Source organism: Apodemus sylvaticus, chromosome 22 (genome assembly GCF_947179515.1).
Source record: "Apodemus sylvaticus chromosome 22, mApoSyl1.1, whole genome shotgun sequence".
NCBI classification, from domain to species: domain Eukaryota; kingdom Metazoa; phylum Chordata; class Mammalia; order Rodentia; family Muridae; genus Apodemus; species Apodemus sylvaticus.
The window spans coordinates 30,326,469-30,346,296 of record NC_067493.1 but is presented as its reverse complement, the minus strand read 5'-3'; the positions used below and the strand labels follow the sequence as shown (position 1 = coordinate 30,346,296).

Here is a 19,828-nt window from a genome sequence, read left to right as displayed (position 1 = left end):
AAGAAATGTGCATTTAGCACAGTCTTGCATTCATATTCTGGCATATAAGAAATAAAACCAATGAAAGGAAAGCAAGTCCTTGCTGCAGGTCACATTTCTGCTGGTCACTTGCCCATTGGGTTCAGTTGACAAAAAGTTTTTTCCCTTTCACTCTATGATTCTCTGCTCTTCATTACACCTTTTCTTTTTGAGTACATTTCCTGTCTTTCTCTTCTTTTTGCCAGCTCTTTCACTCTTCCTTTCAGCTTCCTTCCCTTCATTCTTCCTCCTCCATTTCTTCCTGCCATCTTTCCCCCTCCCTCTCTACCTTTCCTTTCTTTTCTTTCTTTCTCCTCATTCTCCTTCCTCCGTTCTTTTTCTTACTGTGCTTCTCCTTCCTTCTACATTTTTTGCTTCATCCTACTTTCTTTCCTTCCTTATTGAATATTTAAGTCAGATATTTAACAAAATATACAAAGTCACTCCACTATAATGTACTTATCAAATATTTCTTTATATATTTCCTTGGGTATAAAATTCTAGAGGGGTAGACAAATTTAATTTGAATTTGATTTCATTTAAATATTTAAGAGAAGAATACTGATTTGAGGAAGATGATAATTGGAATATGATTATGTATTTCAAATTGTATTTTATATTTTGAAGAAAATTCTTGGTGGTATGTTACACATACATGTGTATACATATCACACACACACACACACACACAAACACACATACACGCATGCATGCACACTCCACATGAAAGCTGAGAGAGTTGTAGAAGATGTATGTGGAACAGGTGCTGATATGGGTGAATGGTTGCTGCAAGCATAGAGAAAGATTCATTTAGAATTTTGTGTATATTAATTTCTATAGATTACTCTTCAACTTTGGTCAAACATTCTCTATAGTAGATGTATATTAATATTTGGATTTTATCAGTGCTTGGAGCAGTCTCATACAAAGTAGGCATGTAATATATATTTAATTACTAAAAGAATCTAACATAAATATAGTAGATTGTTTGGGCTTTTATCATCACAATGTTACAGGTGATTGAACTGATGAAACTGGAGAAAACACAGAAATCGTCTTGGATGAACGAGCCCCATTTACCCCCTCAGTAAATATTATGGTAGTAACATGTATGCCATAAAGACTAAGACATATATATTGACAACAGAAAGTCCACTGTTAGTGGAAAATATCTAGATCATAGGTCCTCTGACTTGCTAGCCATTGTGTTAAAAATCTCAACTTTCTGTTTTGGTTACTAACAGGAAATCAAGAAAACAGTATTTTAGATGTAAGATCTGACTGAAGCCTGACCTTGGTTCCAAATTTTCCAGAAGAATATATACTCAAGCCACCTCCAAAGAAAGCCACTTCAGGCCTCTAGAGAAGCAGGTGGTATATCCTTACAAGAGTCATTGAATGTAAGGGAGCTGGCTAAAATGGCAGCTAGAGACAGTAGTCTGTGGACCCATGATATCCTCTGTCCTCAGCAGGGCTGCTTTAACCATAGTGGAGAAGGGCCACTAGGCACATGGCAACACCATTACAGCCGTAATAGAATATCTAGGAGGTATGCTCTAGTGAAACGGGAAACTCAGATGCTCTCTAAAGGTGATGGGGACAGCTAATGGGAATGGCAAGAAAAAAACCTGAGATGAAAGAAAAGCACAATACATTAAAAACAAAAAAGATAGTACCAAGGAAACTATGGCAGGTCTCATGCATTCCTAAAAATTTACATGGACTGGCAGGAAGGCAGAAAGACACACACACACACACACACACACACATACACACAGAGAGAGAGAGAGAGAGAGAGAGAGAGAGAGAGAGAGAGGGAGGGAGGGAGGGAGGGAGGGAGGGAGGGAGGGAGGGAGACAGGGAGACAGGGAGACAGGGAGAGAGGGAGAGAGGGAGAGAAACTGTTGTTGCAGCAAACATCTTCAATACCAAGAGAGAAAATATCATGTTTGAATTCGTCTGGATGAGAATATTTTCTCTTTCTCACATCTTTGTACCTTTCAGGGAAAAATCCTTCAGGCTCTGGCCAGCACTTCGGGTCTTTGTGAAGAGCAAAGGTTGGTATCATCACCACAGTCCCTTTGGGAATGAACACCCCATTGATTTCACTTTCTTACAGACTCTCTCGAGTCTTCCACCTACTGGATATAATCTGAAAGTTTCATTCACCACCATGTCCATATACTCCATCTGTACCAGGGCATCATAGGTGACAGGTGCCTGGATGGGTAGGAAGGAAGAGGAGAAGATGGGGAGAGAGGGGGAAGGAGTGGGAGGCAGAGGGACAGAGTTAATTTTGAACTATGGAGTACTACTGTGGTGTTTTGTTTGGAATACCACATAATAAATCTTACTGATAAAGAAACTTAGCATGTATACAGCATTTTAATAACTCATATCCTTCCACCTGTTCAATATCCCTTTGAGAAGCAATTCTTTAGGATAATCCCAAACCTAAGACCTTGAATCCTCAAAATTATCATACTACTTTTTTTCTTATGTCAAGAACCATTACTAACAGATAATTAAAAGTATATGACAAGATGCCACAGTTAGTGTTACTTTTCACAACAAAGCCTTACATGTACATGAAAGTCTATAAAACGTAGATGAGGAAAATCTCTATTTTTAAAAAGCTTTATTTTTATTTATGTGTATGTATCTTTAAAACATATTTATTTATATATGTATCTGTGTAGAGATATGTGCATGGGGTTCATGTGGTCTGGGGGACAGAAAAGGGCATCAGATCCTCTTGAACTGCAGCTACAGGTGGTTGTAAGCATCCTGATGTAGGGATTAGGAACTGAACTAAGGTCCTCTGAAAGAGCAGCCAAGCTCTTAACTGATGATCCATCTTTCCAGCCTTTTAGCAAATCCTTATCTTATTGCAAATACTTTGCAGTATTATTCTTTTAATTATATATAAGATTGAAAAAATATTCCATTTATTTATAAAATAGCTCCTACAGTTCACAAAAAAAGCCCCTCTTTACATCAAATGGAGATCATCACTGGAAACCACAGCTGGACACAAAATATGGATCAATGGATCATGTAGAGCTCAGAAGCAACAGATACATCTACATTACAGCTCCTGCCATTATAGTTCAGGGAACATGGGGAAGAGAAGGTGGAAATCTGCTGTAAATTGGTCTATCTTATAAATGGATGCATGAACAAGACCAGAACAGTGGCAATATTAATTGACATGTTAACGTGGATGGAGATCATTTTACTTGGTCCCACTCCTAGACAAAAAACTTCAGGCAAACAGTGACAGCTGAAGAATTAGCCTCTCTCAAGGGTGAGACTTCTAATTAATTGGTTGTTCATCACAGAGCAGCTAGTCTTGAAAACATACATATAAACAGTAAAAATGGATTCAGGAGGTTGTGTCAGTGTCTGTGTATACATACATAGAAACATATGCACATATTTATGTAACAGTAGTTATCAAAGGGGGTTATAAACATGCTAGTGAGGGGGGACATGTTTAAGGCATAGGCTGGAGAGAGAAAAGAGAAGAGGGAATGTGATATAGTTATATTTCAATTAAAACATTTTTAAAAGATTTAGTATATCTGTTTTTATGTTGAGGACTTTCAACCACTTGAATTTGAGTTTTGTGCAGGATGATGAATATGGATTTATTTTCATTCTTGTACATGAAGACATCTTGTTAGAACAGCACCACTTATTGAAGATGTTTTCTTTTCCCATTGTACGGTTTTGGCTTCTTTATCAAAAATCAAGTGTCCATCCATAAGTGTGTGGGTTTATTTTGGGGTCTTCAATTTGATTCTGTTGATCAATGTATCTGGTTCTTTACCAATGCCATGCATTTTTTCTCAATATTACTCTGTAGTACAGCTTGAGGTCAGGGATGGTGATTCCTCCAAAGTTCTTCTATTGTTCAGGGTCATTTTGACTATTCTGGGTTTTTTGTTTGTTTGTTTGTTTGTTTTTCCGTATGACCTTGAGAAATTCTGTTTCAAAGTCTATAAAAAATTGTGATGGAATCTTGATGGGGATTGCATTGAATCTGTAGATTGTTTTGGTAAGATGGACATTTGTACTGTGTTAATCTTACCTATCCATGAGCATGGGAGATCTTTCCATTTTCTGATATCTTCTTCAATTTCTTTCTTCAGGGATTTCTTGTCATACAGATCTTTCACTTGCTTGGGAGAGTTATACCAAATTTTTTTTTTATTATTCAAGGCTATTGTAAAGGGTTTTGTTTCCCTAATTTCTTTCTCAGCCCATTTATCATTTGTATAATGGAGGATGACAGATTTCTTTGAATTAATTTAGTATCCAACTACTTTTCTGAAAGTGTTGATCAGCTGTGGTAGTTCTCTTGTAGAGTTTTGGGAGTCACTTATGTACACTTTCATATCTGCAAATAGTGATGGTTTGACTTCTTCCTTTCCAATTTGTATTCCCTGCATCTCCTTTAGTTGTTTTATTGCTCTGGCTAGAACTTTGAGTACTATATTAAATAGATTTGGAAGAGAATGAGCAACCTTGTCTTGTCCATGATTTTAGAGGAATTGCTGGAAGTTTTTTGTCCATTTAGTTTGATGTTGACTATTGTCTGGCTATATATTGTTTTAATTTTGTTTAGGTATGTGCCCTGTATCCATGGTTTCTCTAATATCTTTAACATGAAGGGGTGCTGGTTTTTGTTCAGTGTCTAATGAGATAATTATGGGATTTTTTCTTTCAGTTTTTTCATATGGTGGATTACCTTGAAGGGTTTTGGCATATTAAAGCATCCCAGCATCCCTGGATGAAGCCTACTTAATCTTGATGGATGATATGTTTTATGTGTTCCTGGATTTGGTTTGCAAATATGTTATTGAATGTTTTCACATCAATGCTCAATAAGAAAAATATGTCTGAAGTTCTCTTTCTTTCTTGAGTCTCTGTATAGTTTAGGTATCAGGGTGACTGTGGCCTAATAGAATGAGTTTGGCAGTGCTCCTTCTGTTTATATTTTGTTGAATAGTTTGAGAAGCATTGGTATTAGCTCTTCTTTGAAATTCTGGTAGAATTCTGCACTAAAACTATCTGGTCCTGGGCTTTTTTTGTTGGTAGACTTTTAATGACTGCTTCTGTACCTTTAGGGGTTATCGAGTAGGTTTAATAGACTTTAGGGGTTATCAGACTAGGCAACCTCACACCCTACAGCCTCCCAGTTTGGGAAGAGTTATAAAGACCAATGTGACTATTACTTTACCAGATTTTTGGACAGACTGTATGTAGGGTTAAGAATATTACTTAGGAACCACCTATGAGTAGAAAGTTATATGTGGGGCTGCACCAAATCCATCTGATTAGCACAGCACAGCCAAAACCAGTCATACTCAACTGAAAGCAGGTAAGAGAACAGTTCATGATATCAACAGAACTGACTATCCAGATATTTGACTAACCAATGCTCACACTTCCATGCCTTTGCAATATTTATGGGTGTTTCTTGCTAGAAACCATACTGACATTCATTCTACAATGATGTTATCTTGCTAAAAGTAGTATCTGATGCTGGTTTCCTATTGATTGCTCTTTTCAACATTCTTAAATAAATATGGTGAAGGAATCTATAAATTTGTTGAAGATTTCTCACTAAATATGATAAGAAGCCATTCAAGTCAATGTTTCTCCCTACTGCCCTCTCCAGGTCCCATCTCCTCACCTTATTGGGCAGAGCTGCATCAATTTCATCCTGCAGTTTTTTCTGGACATCAGGATGAATGGCCAGCAAATACAAAGCAAAGGAAAGTGTACTGCTAGTGGTCTTATAGCCGGCAAAAATAAAGAAAATGGACTGAGCCACAATCTCCAGGTCAGATAAACCTGAAGGAGAAGAAAGTACATTTCATTTATTTTTACATTGACTGATTGATTGGTTGGTTGGTTGGTTGGTTGGTTGATTGATTGACTGACAGATTGGTTGATGTGTGTGTGTGTGTGTGTGTGTGTGTGTGTGTGTGTGTGTGTAGACTCCACCAAAGTCTACCATAAGCATGTGTTTAGAAGTCAGAGGAAATCTTGCAATTGTGTATTCTTTTTTTTTTCTACTATTTGGGTCTTAGAGTTTTAACTCAGGTTTTTTGGGGCTTAGCAGAAAGTGTCTAGATGTTGAGCTATCTCATCCGTCTAGAACATATTTTAGGTGACAGAGGTGAATATAAACCAGGGTTTAGATGAGGAGCAACAGAAAGATCACAAATCTCTACAGAGAACAGGAAAAACCATTCAGGGTCATATCAGGTTTGTTTTTCATTCCCTGACAACAGAGTAAAATAAAAAAGTCATTTTCATCCTGTTTCCTCTTTTCTTTATTTTTAAATGTGTAGCCCAGGCTAGTCTCAAACTCATGTTCCTCCTACCTCTGCCTCTGCCCCCTTCAGCAAATCCTACCAGCGTGTGCCACCATAGCTGGGCTAATCCAGTTTCTTTAAGTGTACACTACTCTTTTCCCCAATCTGTTCCTCATCTCATCATTTCAACAGTGCCACAGCTGGGCAAGCTAGAAAGAAGCATGTCCTCCTAGTATGGCACAGTGTCTTTAGCAGTCCCCTGGATGACTAGACATGATTGTGGAAAATATCTACATGTTTTCTTCACTTTTATTTCTTCCCTTTATTGGGATAAAAATTAACCCATACTCCTTTAAAAACAGGCAAGTGTGGGATATTTAAACTTTTATTTTGCTTATAAAAATATTGTGCATGTATGCATGTGTTTATGTATGTGTGAATATATGAGTAGTGTATGTTTGAGTTATGTGAGTGTGTATGTGTGTGTACATGTGAGTGATATATTTGATATGTATATATGCATGTGTTTGTGTATGTGTAAGTAGTGTTTTCAGTGTGTGTGTTTGTGTTTGTCTACATATAAATGGTATGTTCAGTGTTTGTGTTTGTGTGCATGTGTTAGTATATAAGTGGTGTATATATAAGTGTATGTAAGTGCATGTGAGTGTATATGGGTGTGCCATGTGTTTAAGTGTATGTGAGTGTGGTATGTGTGTATGTGTAAGTGTGGTGTGTATGTGTGTGAATGTAGTATGTGTGTCAGTTTGATGTGTGTGTGGTATATTCATGTGAAACATGGTGTGTGAGTAAGAGCAGACTCAACAGAGCTGACTATCCAAATACATGATTGGTCAATGTTCACATTTCCAATCCAGGGTGATGCCTTTTTTTGATGTCTTTCTCTGTTATTTTCTGTATTATTTCCTTGCAACAGGATATTTTCCTGACCTGGAAGCATACATTCTCTGCTGTACTAGTTAGGCAGAGATCTTTAGGATTCTCCTACCTTGGTACTCAAATATTAGGCTTGCAATGATGTTCAGGTATGTTTGGCTTTTTATGTGGGTTCTGGGGAAATTCAAATTGTAGTTCTTGTGCCTGTAGAGTAACTGTTCTCAACCATGTAGACACCTAGCCAGTCCCTGGAATCTATTTTTATGAATAAAATGGGGACTAGTATTTTCCCTTAGGAAAAAATAAATAATACTTGATAAAATATAGTTGGAACCACTTGAATAAGCATTCAGTACAAAGGTTTGTGTGTGTGGAGCAGTAACAGGACTGTGAACTACACAAATCTTAGGTAACTCAAAACAATTGTTTAAAAGATACTCAAAGTATAGTCTGTAAAGTCACAGCATCAATGAAGATGAAATACAGAGTGTCAAAGGAAACTTATGTTCCTCAAATCAAAATAACAACTTTCCTGAGGTGTGATATTTTTCTGAACAATCTCACTGGGTAAGCAAAGACTGCTAGTCTTCCAAAATGGATGATCAGAGAAATTATGCTAAATAAGAAGCTATGGGAGTGGTGACTGGCCTTATAAATGCACTAATGTAGCAGGAAAAGAAAATGTCAGAAGAAGAACTATTGTGCATGGAAAGCACAAAAATCTGTATCCACAAAATAAACTTAGCAAAGCTATTAAATCATGGCTAAATGTCATCTTTCTTCCACTTCCCCAGCTATGTTTCATGTGGACCACACTGCTCCAGACAAGTGTTTTCCTTCCACTTGGGTTTCAATCTGCACAAAAGTTCAGTTCAGTTAAGCACTGAAGAGTTAAGCACTAAGTAGTGGGTAGTGTAAGACCTTTAGAAATATATGGCCTGCTCCAACCTTGCAAATTCAAAACTGAAAGAGTAAGCCCCAGTGGAAAATGAATATTTGAAGGTTTTGCAGAACTCTGGTTGATTGACTACATTTGTGCTGTTCTTGATGGAAAGACGGTCAGTCAGATTCTTCGTCTCAGTGAACATGAACTTTGTGTTATTGTAGTGGGTTGAATATTAAGTATTCTATCAATCTCATCTGTCTGAACACTTGGTCCCCCAGATAGAGGTGATGCTTGTGAAAGTTGTAGCCTCCTTGGATTATGTGGGTCAGTGGGATGGGACCTTGAGGTTTTGTAGCCTGGCCACACTTCCTGGCCACTCTGCAGTTTCTGTCACCATGCCTAGTCCTATGTGTTATCAGGTCTCCAAAAATGAATGAGGGATCAGCTTGAACCAGAAGTCACATTAAATCCTCCTTTCTTTTGTTTTCTGATTCTCATGTACCTTCTCACAGCAACAAGAAAATAACCAATACATGAAAGTAGAGTATGGAGGCAAAAACCTCAGAACCCTACTCTGTGGTGTGGTAGATAAGTAGAGACACAAAGCTGCTAAGTCCTAATAAATTAACATTGCATTGGCCTAAGAAAGTATTTAGAAGTTCAAATTAAAGGGCTTCTACACTAGACAATGTACTTGAATGTGTATGTCAAAATAAATTACCATGATAAAGGAACAGGTTTAATGTATGATTATGTTGGAGAGAGAGAAATGTATGGGAGAAGTTGGAGGATAGAAGGAAGGGAATGAGGAAAGAAGAAATAAAGTAAGAGTCAGGAAGGAAGGGAGAGAAATGAAAAAAGAAAACAAAAAGAAAGACACCTATCTCTTCTTTATAATGGGACTATAGCTGCATAGGACCCGGTGGAATTAAAAAGCCATCATTCTTCATTATAACAACAATGGTTTTCTCAAAAGCCATCCATGATGGGAAAATAAGTAGAGCAAAAACTGAAAAGTAATGGAATATGTGCTTAATGCCATAGCTTTCTCTACACATTCCTTGTCAACTAGACAGGGAACCAAAGTTTGACTATAGATCAAAGACTGGGTAGACTAGCACCCTGAGTTTCCAGGGACCATTACCACTGTGGGGCTGTTCCTGCTCATCAGCTGTCTAGATGCAAATCTCCAGGCAAAGCTTCTGTATCAATGAGTCTAGATGAGGATTAGATGGTGTTTGTTCTGTGGTACAAAATTCAGAGATCACTGATGACCACCAGACCTGAACCACACGCGTCTGGCTGGCCTTCAGACTTTGGACATAGTAACAATACTATGCTTCTGGAAATTTCCTCTGGCTGCATATATAGTATCCCAAACTGTTATTCTGTAATCTTCAGACTTTTTTATTCCATTTGGAAAGCCTCTTGCATATTTCCAGAATAAATATCTGTCTTTGCCATTCCACATCAGTAGACATGATCCATCTTTGCTTACCTTGATGAGACTCTCTGTCTCCAAAAATTTGAGAATTTATCATCAGCTGAAGAAAATCTTGTCTTTGCTGAAAGAAAAGTTTTTGGAAGGTAAAAAGTCAGTTGTGTGTTTAGAGAGAGTCACAAAGGCAGAATGGGCCATACTTCAAGAATAATACTTCTTTAAGTCCAGAAATCTCACTAGGGTGCCAGAGCTAATGATAAACAAATATGTCCACATACCAGCTATTTATAGCAGAATGCTTTTCTGAGTAAACACTGGTTATGTGTCTAGTGGTGCTGGTTTTTGCTGCCCTTGACCCTGATTTCTCTGGATCCTGGGCTACCCTGGTTGGCCCCTTCCCTTCTCACATGTGTTTACCCAGGAAGAAGTTCTGGAATTCAATCTGTGTTCTCCAATCTTAATCCTGAACCATATCCTTATAGATGAAATTCAGCCATTTCCAGATCTCCTCAATAGCTTGGGGGGTGAGGATCTTGAAATGTTACATGGAACTAAAATGCTAGGATTATTAGTGACATGTGGAGGAGGGGGTATACTGCGCCTCTGACCTATGGACTTTCTTATTCTGATGTTAAGCTATGTATAATGAAGTCTGAATACCTGGAAAAGCCATGGGACCACTTCAAGCCACAAGAGACTCAAATTTAATTTAGATCACCAGGCAGGTTTGACATACTTGTATTCCTAGCTTTTTAGGCAGGTTGACTGAACGTTATAGGCAAACCTGCACTACATAGGCATAGTATGCCTCAAAAAAATAGAAACTGAAAATAAAACAAACTGAACAGCACCAGATAACGTAAAATGGATTTCTTTTGGAAAAATTATAAAATAATAGGTTTGGAAGTGAAGGTTTTCCTTGGCAATAATGAATTAAAATATCTGGAAACTAATGTTTAAATAGAATAATTATCCTTTTAGGAAAAGCTATGGTAACTTTTGTTCCACAATTTTTAAAGATATATTTGTATTTATACATTTTAATGTATGTCTCTATGTGCATATGTGCAAGTGTGAGTGCTTGTGCCCATAAAGGCCAGAAGATGGTACTGGGATCCATGAGGCTAAGGTTACAGTATACTATGAATCCCCAGGCCCACCTCAGTATGGATCTTAATCTCTGATCCTATGCAAAAAAGGTCAACTTTTAAACACTGAGCCATTTCTTCAGCTCTTTTACCTCCTCATTTTAAATATTTATGTTGAGCCATTCGTTAAAAATAAAAAAAGTACATATCAAGAATGTACTCTGTACACATAATGTACACATAATGTACTCTGTTCAAATCAGGTGAAACATATTTTCAGACATATATTATTCATTCATGATAGAACTTTCTAAGCCTACTCCTCTAATAGCTTTTGGAATTTTAAAAATAGCTTCAATACACATAAGAGTACATATAGTTTCCACACAAGCTTATCATTATATGTCCAGAAGGAAGATGGCTGGATCATATGGGAATTCTATTATTTAACTTTTTGCTCACCCTTTTCCACTTTTACAAACTAAGATCATAGACCTTAATCCTTGAAGAAATGAGCTGCCATTAATAATAATTGTACATTAGCATTTCCTGGTCCAACATTAAAGCTGTTCACAACATGCAACTCTAGAATAGGGTTCAACTATATACCCAGAGTAACTAGGGCCACTATTCAAGGATGATATTTTTTCAACCATATTAACCTGAGTTGAAGTATATAAAGAAAGTTTTCTGACAGGAGCCATGCAGGAAAGGCAATGGCAAACAAGTGAGTTTTCTGGAGAAGGCTCACCATTTTGCATGACTGCAATGGGTGCACTCTTAGAGTCATGGATCCTGAAGACTTCAAACCGGAATTATTCACACTGCTAATATGGCTTTCAAGCCACTATTACATAGCCTAATGAATCCTGAGGTTCAGCCCATCCTATTGGGTAAGTTTCCTGCAGATCAATATGAAGATGTACTTTCATGTAATAATGCTGTTTAGATGAATTGATGATTTCATAATTCCTGATAATGCTTTTATAGAATTGGTTCCAGTAATTTTTAAGCCCTCTGCTGAATAAAAATAGAGTTTTTGCAAGTAGAGATTTGTGTCATGAGCTAATTGCGCTAGGAAAAGTAAAATAGGCTTGCAACAAATTATGGACAAGGAAAAACATTCATTCTAGGACAGGTCCAAGGAAAAAGCCACAGGTGTATGCACTATAATAAATCCATGTAAAACTATTGCTTTGAGCTTGTAGAATGAAGCAGTACTTTGAAATTATAATTTACATTCTGCTGTAACTCCCTTTTGTGTGATATTTATCTGTTAGATAATTTTTTCCTTATATAGAACACTTTTGTCTAAAAAGTTGTAAAAAGTTGAAAGCAAAAATAAAGGTTCAATGTGCCCTTTTCTACTTCATCCAGTGTGTGTGTGTGTGTGTGTGTGTGTGTGTGTGTCTATGACTTTCTTTCCCTTTCACTCTAACTCACAAAGACTTAATGAGCTCAAATTTTCTTGCCTGGCCCCTGAGATAAAGAATAAAGAGCCTAAGTAATTAATTTTCTTTTACTAATCCCCTACTGCTATCAGCAGGAGTCAACTGCAAAAAGACACCAGCTTTTGGCCTCAGGAGAGCAAAAGAGTTGCCAGGAGCCCGGAGCTCTGGCTCCCAGAACAGTAGTAAGAGAGAGTTAATTGCCAGAAGTCTTCAACTTCTGGTCTGTCCAGAAGCTGCAACCCACATCAGTGCCTGAATGTCAAGACCAGATCTTGACAGCTTTTCATAATCCTCCTAATTAATTTACATCCTCACAAATTGTATGCAAGGGATTTTTCTGGCATATAAACTTCTCATTTCAAAAATGTTTATTTTATGGCATATTGGTTGTAATACATGCAATTTAATTTTAAGTAATTTCTCCTGGCTTATTTCATATCTCTATACCCAATGCTTCATTTTCTTCAAATTATAAAAATTTCCCAGTTCTTAGCCTACTCTAATTTTTAAAATTATACAAAACAAATATGCACATATTCACATTTAATACTATAAATAAATGAATATCTTCCCATGACCAGCTATTACCTTTACTTTTTCTTGCATGTGGTCCTCCTTCATTCGTTCTAAAGAAGTTCTAAGAAACCTTATAACATCTTTTGGAAACATGGTTATTTCAAGTGCTTCAAAAACTGGGGTAAGGAATGGAAAGAGTACTAGAGGGGGGAACAGAAATCATGATGAAAATACAAAATTTATCTGCAATGATTACTTGTATTCTGACAGAACAATAAAAGTCATCAGGATGTCAACCAAGAGCCATTCCTTCTGTGATTTGCTCAGGTTCCAGGCCATTGTCTGGAAAAGGTTGAGTCAATGTATGTTACCAATATATCAGTGATGTCAATGTCACCTGTTGCATAGTTTCAGAGTTAACTTCCTTGACCCCTCACCTTTTACATTTTAAAATCAGAAGAAAAGTGAGATATCTCAAAAATTCTTTTTAGGTTTACAATGCTGTAATTCCAGGATCAAACTGACATCTATCAGATAGAGAAAACTGCAAACTAGCAGGTATTGTACATATGGTCAAAAATATGCACAAAATATTAATACACTGAACCAAGCAACTACTAAAATATAATACAATAATTTAAGTAGACTTATATTACAGTATCTAAGTAGAATTACCCTCAATGATGTGAAATAGAGCATACAAATACAATGAAAATGAGCACAGCAGGTTCATAGACGCAAAACATCCCTTGAGAAGAGCCAACACTGTGTTGTGATTAAAGGTATTTCCAGAATTAGATAAATGTATCATGTATTTTTACAATTTATTTTTATAATTTTTTCACTTTTTATTGAAAAGGGAAGTAAAAACACTTTATGATAAAATTAAAGATTTACATGAAAAATATTTCAGAGAAGTAGAAGAGATGCATAGACAAACATGTTAAAATTGACAATTTTCATGGAAAATTAAAGAGTAAAGTGGCACACATAAAAAACCTTGCTAACTTAATTGAAATATGAAACAAAAACATTTTATGATAGAATTAAAGATTTACATGGAAAATATATCTGATAAAATTTCAGGAAAATGTAGAAAAATGTGTTAGAATTGAAGCTTATCATGGAAAATTTTATATAGATATAATAATGGTCGGCATATAAGTATTGCTAAGTTGATTGAAAGTGGAATTATAAACATTTTCTGATAAACTTGAAAATTTACATGGAAAATATTTCTGATAAAATTGAAGAAATATGTAGAAAAACATGTTAAAATTAAAGATTATCATGGAAATTATACAGATAAAGTAAGAGGCACAAAGATAATACTTTATATTTTATTTATTGAAAAGGGGAGTAAAGGGAAATAGAAACACTTTATGATAAAATTAAAGATTTACATGGAAAATATTTCAGATAAACACGTTTGAATTGACAATTTTCATGGAAAATTAAAGAGTAAAGTGGTAGACATATAAAACATTGCTAAATTAATTGAAATATGGGATAGAAACATTTTATGATAGAATTGAAGATTTACGTGAAAAATATTTCTGATAAAATTGTAGAAAAATGGAGAAAAACATGTTAGAATTGAAGATTATCATGGAAAATTTTATATAGATATAATAATGGTAGGTATAAAAGTATTCTTAAGTTGATTAAGTTGAAAATGGAATTATAAACATTTTCTGATAAACTTGAACATTTACATAGAAAATATTTCTAATAAAATTAAAGAAATATATAGAAAAAACATGTTAAAATTAAAAATTATCATGGAAACTATATAGATAAAATGATATGTATAAAGATAATTCTAATTGAAGGTGTAATTATACACATTTTCAGATAAAATGAAGATTCACATGAAAAATATTTCTGGTAAAATTCAAGAAATATACAGAAAAACATGTTAAAATTGATTATTTCATGGAAATTTTACATATAAAATGGTAGATATAAAAACTCTAAATTAATTGAAAGTGGAATTAGAAACATGTGTGATAAAAAGAGATTTACATTGAAAACATTTCTGATAAAATAGAGAAAATATATAAAAAGACATTAAAATTGAAGATTATCATGAAAAATAATGCAGATAAAATGGTATACATAAAAACATTACTAAATTAATTAAAAGGGGAATTACAAACATTTTCTTATAAAATTGAAGATTTACATGAGAAATATTTCTGTTAGTCTATTTTTTTATTGGGGAGTTGAGTCCATTGTTGTTAAGAAATATTAAGGAATGGTAATTGCTTCTTCCTGTTATTTTTGATGTTATTTTTATGTTTGTGTGGGTATCCTCTTTTGGCTTTATTGGAAGAAGATCACTTTCTTGTTTTTTCTAGGGTATAGTTTCCCTCCTTGTGTTGACATTTTCCATCTATTATCCTTTGTAGTGCTAGATTTGTGGACAGATATTGTGTAAATTTGGTTTTATTATGAAATATCTTGGTTTCTCCATCTATGATGATTGAGAGTTTTGCTGGGTATAGTAGCCTGAGCTGGCATTTGTGTTCTCTTAGGGTCTGTATGAGATCTGCCCAGGATCTTCTAGCTTTCATTGTTTCTGGTGAGAAGTCTGGTGTAATTCTGATAGGTCTCCCTTTATAAGTTACTTGCCATTTTCCCTTACTGCTTTTAATATTCTTTCTTTCTTTAGTGGATTTGGTGTTTTCATTATTATGTTCCAGGGGGACTTTCTGTTCTGGTCCAGTCTGTTTCGAGTTCTGAAGGCTTCTCGTATGTTCATGGGAATCTCTTTCTCTAGATAAGGGAAGTTTTCTTCTATAATTTCTTTGAAGATATTTTCTGGCCCTTTAAGTTGGAAATCTTCGCTCTCATCTATACCTATAATCCTTAGGTTTGGTCCTCTCATTGTGTCCTGGAGTTCCTTGATGTTTTGGATTACCTCTATGCATTTTGCATTTTCTTTGACTGTTGAGTCAATGTTTTCTATGGTATCTTTAGCACTTGAGGTTCCTTTTTCTATCTTTTTAAAAATGTTTTTTATTTAATATCTTCTTCATTTACATTGCCAATGGTAAAACCTTTCCCAATTTCCCCCTTCCCAAAGGCCCCCCTCCCCAAAGATTCTCTACCCCTCCTCCCACCCCCTGCCTCCATGTATATGCCCCTCTACCCAACACACTCCCACCTCCTCCCCACCCCCCACTGCCATCTGTTTCCGTTTGTTGGGGCCTCTACTGAGCTTTTACCTGACCAAAGACCATTCCTCCCACTGATGCCCAACAAGGCATTCCTCTGCCACATTTTTTGCTGGAGCCATGTGTACCCCATGGTTGATGGGAGTCTTGGGGTGTCTGGGTATCCAAAGTCATTGTTCTTCCCATGGAGCTGTAAACCCCTTCAGCTCTTCCGGACCACCTGTAGATCATCTGTTGGGGACCCCAAGCCCAGTCCAATAGTTGGTTGCTAGTTTCTGCCTCTGTATTTGTAGGGCTCTGGCAGGACCCCTCTGGAGACAGCTATGGCATGCTCCTTTTGGTACATGCTTCTTGTCGAAGTTTTGGGGTTTGGGTGACTGTTTATAGGATAAATCCCCAGGTAGGGCAGTCTCTGGGTGGCCTTTACTTCAGACTCTGCTCCACACATTGGCTCCCTTATTGCTCCTGTGAATATTATATTCCCTTTCTCAGAGGAACCATAGCACCCTCACTTAAGACCTCCTTCTTCTTGAGCTTTCCTGTGCTGGGTGAATTGTAAATTGTTTATTTTGAGCTTTTCGACTAGCATCTGCTTATTAGTGAGTGCATACCATGTGCATTCTTTTGTGATTGGATTACCTCGCTCAGAATGACATTTTCTAGTTCCATCCATTTGCCTAAGAATTTCATGAATTCATTGCTTGTAATAGCTGAATAGTACTCCATTGTGTATATATACCACAGTTTGTGTATCCATTCCTTTGTTCAGGGACATCTGAGTTCTTTCCAGCTTCTGGCTATTATACATAAGGCAGCTATGAACATAGTGGAGCATGTGTCCTTATTACGTGTAGGAGCACCTTCTGGATATATGCCCAGGAGTGGTATAGCTGGGTCAGCAGGTAGTACTATGTCTGATTTTCTGAGGAATCGCTAAACTGATTTCCAGAGTGGCTTTACCAGCTTGAAATCCCACCAATAATGGAGAAGTGTTCCTCTTTCCCCACATCCTCTCCAGCATCTGCTGTCCCATGAGTTTTTCATCTTAGCCATTCTTACTAGTGTAAGGTGGAATCTCAGTGTTGTTTTGATTTGCATTTCCTTGATAACTAAGGATGCTGAGCATTTCTTTAGGTGCTTTAGAGCCATTTGAGTTTCCTCAGTTGAGAATTCCCTGTTTAGCTCTGTTCCCCATTTATTAATAGGGTTATTTCATTCTCTGGAGACTAACTTCTTGAGTTCTTTGTATACATTGGATATTAGGCCCCTATTGGATGTAGGGTTAGTAAAGATCTTTTCCCAATTTGTTGGTTGCCATTTTGTCCTATTGACTATGTCCTTTGCCTTACAGAAGCTTTGCAGTTTTATGAGGTCCCATTTGTCAATTCTTGTTCTTAGAGCATAAGCCATTGGTGTTCTGTTCAGAAACTTTTCCCCTGTGCCCATGTGTTCAAGGTTTGTCCCCACTTTCTCCTCTATAAGCTTCAGTGTGTCTGATTTTATGTGTAGATCTTTGATCCACTTGGACTTGAGCTTTGTACAAGGAGATAAGAATGGGTCGTTTGCATTTTTCTGCATGCAGACCTCCAGTTGATCCAGCACCATTTGTTAAAAATGCTGTCTTTTTTTCCACTGGATGTTTTTTAGCTCCTTTGTCAAATATCAAGTGGCCATATGTGTGTGGGTTCTTTTCTGGGTCTTCAATTCTATTCCATTGATCTTCCTGCCTGTCTGCATACCAATACCAAGCAAGTTTTATGACTATTGCTCTGTAGTAGAGCTTGAGGTCAGGGATGGTGATTCCTCCAGAAGATCTTTTGTCGTGGAGAATAGTTTTTGCTATCCTGGGTTTTTTGTTATTCCAGATGAATTTGAGAATTGCTCTTTCCAGATGTATGAAGAATTAATTTGGAATTTTGATGCGAATTGCATTGAATCTGTTGATTGCTTTAGGCAAGATGGCCATTTTTACTCTATTGATCCTGCCAATCCATGAACATGGGAGAGTTTTCCATCTTCTGAGACTTTCTTTGATTTCTTTCTTCAGAGGCTTAAAATTCTTGTCATAGACCCTTCACTCATCAGGGTCACACCTAGGTATGAAATATTATTTGGGACTATTGTGAAGGGTGTCATTTCCCTAATTTCTTTCTCATCTTGTTTATCCTTTGAGTAGAGGAAGGCTACTGATTTGCCTGAGTTAATTTTATATCCAGACACTTTGCTGAAGTTGTTTATCAGCTTTAGTTCTTTGGTGGAAGTCTTTGAAGAAGGTACCATGAGGTGATGAGAAGAAGGTATATTCTTTTGCTTTAGGGTGGAATGTTCTATAAATATCTGTTAGATCCAGTTGTTCCATAACTTCAGTTAGTTCCACTGTATCTCTGTTTAGATTCTGGTTCCATGATTTGTCCATTTTTGACAGTGGGGTGTTGAAGTCTCCCACTATTATTGTGTGGGGTACAATGTGTGCATTGAGCTTTAGTAAAGTTTCTCTCATGAATGTGGGTGCCCTTGCACTCAGAGCATAGATGTTCAGAATTGAGAGTTCATCTTGGTAGACTTTTCCTTTGGCCAGTGTGAAGTATCCCTCCTTGTCTTTTTTTACAACTTTTGGTTGAAAGTCAATTTTATCTGATATAACAATGGCCACTCCAGCTTGTTTCTTGGGACCATGTACTTGGAAAATTGTTTTCCATCCTTTGACTCTTACATAGTGCCTGTCTTTGCCACTGAGGTGGGTTTCTTGTATGCAGCAAAACGTTGGGTCCTTTTTATGTATCCAGTCCTTTAGTCTATGTCTTTTTATAGGAGAATCGAGACCATTGATATTGAGCGATATTAAGGAAAAGTGATTGTTGCTTACTGTTATCTTCTTAGTTAAAGGTGACATTCTGGTTGTATAGCTATCTTCTATTGGGTTTGATGAAATATTACCTTATTAATTTTTCTACAGTGTAGTTTGCAGTCTTGTGTTGGTATTTTCCACTCATTATCCTTTGCAGAGCTGGATTTGTGGAAAGATACTGTGTAATTTTGCTTTTGTCATGGAATGTCTTGTTTTCACCAACTATGGTAATTGAAATTTTTGCTGGGTATAATAGTCTGGACTGACATTTATGTTCTCTTAGGCTCTGCATGACATCTGCCCAGGCTCTTCTGGCTTTCATAGTCTCTGATTAGAAGTCTGGTGTAATTCTGAAAGGTCTGCTCTTATGTTACTTGACCCATTTCTCTCGCTGCTTTTAGTATTCTTTCTTTGTTTAGTGCATTTGGTGTTTTGATTATTATATGACAGGAGGAATTTCTGCTCCGGTCCAATCTGTTTGGAGTTCTGTAGGCTTCCGATATGTTCATAGACATCTCTTTCTTAGGTTAAGGAAGTTTTCTTCTATAATTTCGTTGAAGATATTTATTAGACCTTTATGATGTAAATCCTCACTTTCTTCTATTCATATAATCCTTAGGTTTGGTCTTCTCATTGTGTTCTGGAGTTCCTGGATGTTTTGGGTTACAAGCTTTTTGCATTTTGCATTTTCTTTGTCTGTTGAGTCAGTGATTTCTATGGAATCTTCAGCATCTGAGAGTCTTTCTTCTGTCTCTTACATTCTGTTGTTGATCTATGAGTCCTGACTTCTTTCCAAGGTTTTCTATTTCAGAGATGTCTCACTTTGTGATTTCTATGTGGACTGTATTTCCAGGATTAGATTCTGGATAGTTTTGTTCAGTTCCTTCACTTGTTTGTTTGTTTTTTCTTGAAATTCTTTAAGGAATTTTTGTGTTTCCTCTTTAAGGGCTTCTACCTGTTTATCCATGTTCTTCTGTGTTTCTTTTAGGGATTTTTGTGATTCCTCTTTAAGGGTTTCCTCAGGTTGACACATGTTCTCCCATAATTCCCTATGGGATTTTTGTTTTGCCTCTTTAAGGGCTTCAACCTGTTGACTCATATTCTCCCATATTTCTTTAAGAGATTTTTGTGTTTCCTCTTTAAAGGCTTCTACCTTTTGATCCATATTCTCTTGTCTT

At 36.5% G+C, this 19,828-nt stretch overlaps 1 pseudogene; it reads right to left on the bottom strand.

The window, feature by feature from the left end:
* Positions 1–19,828, bottom strand: part of LOC127672487 (cytochrome P450 3A9-like) — a 29,414-nt pseudogene that overhangs the window by 1,684 nt on the left and 7,902 nt on the right.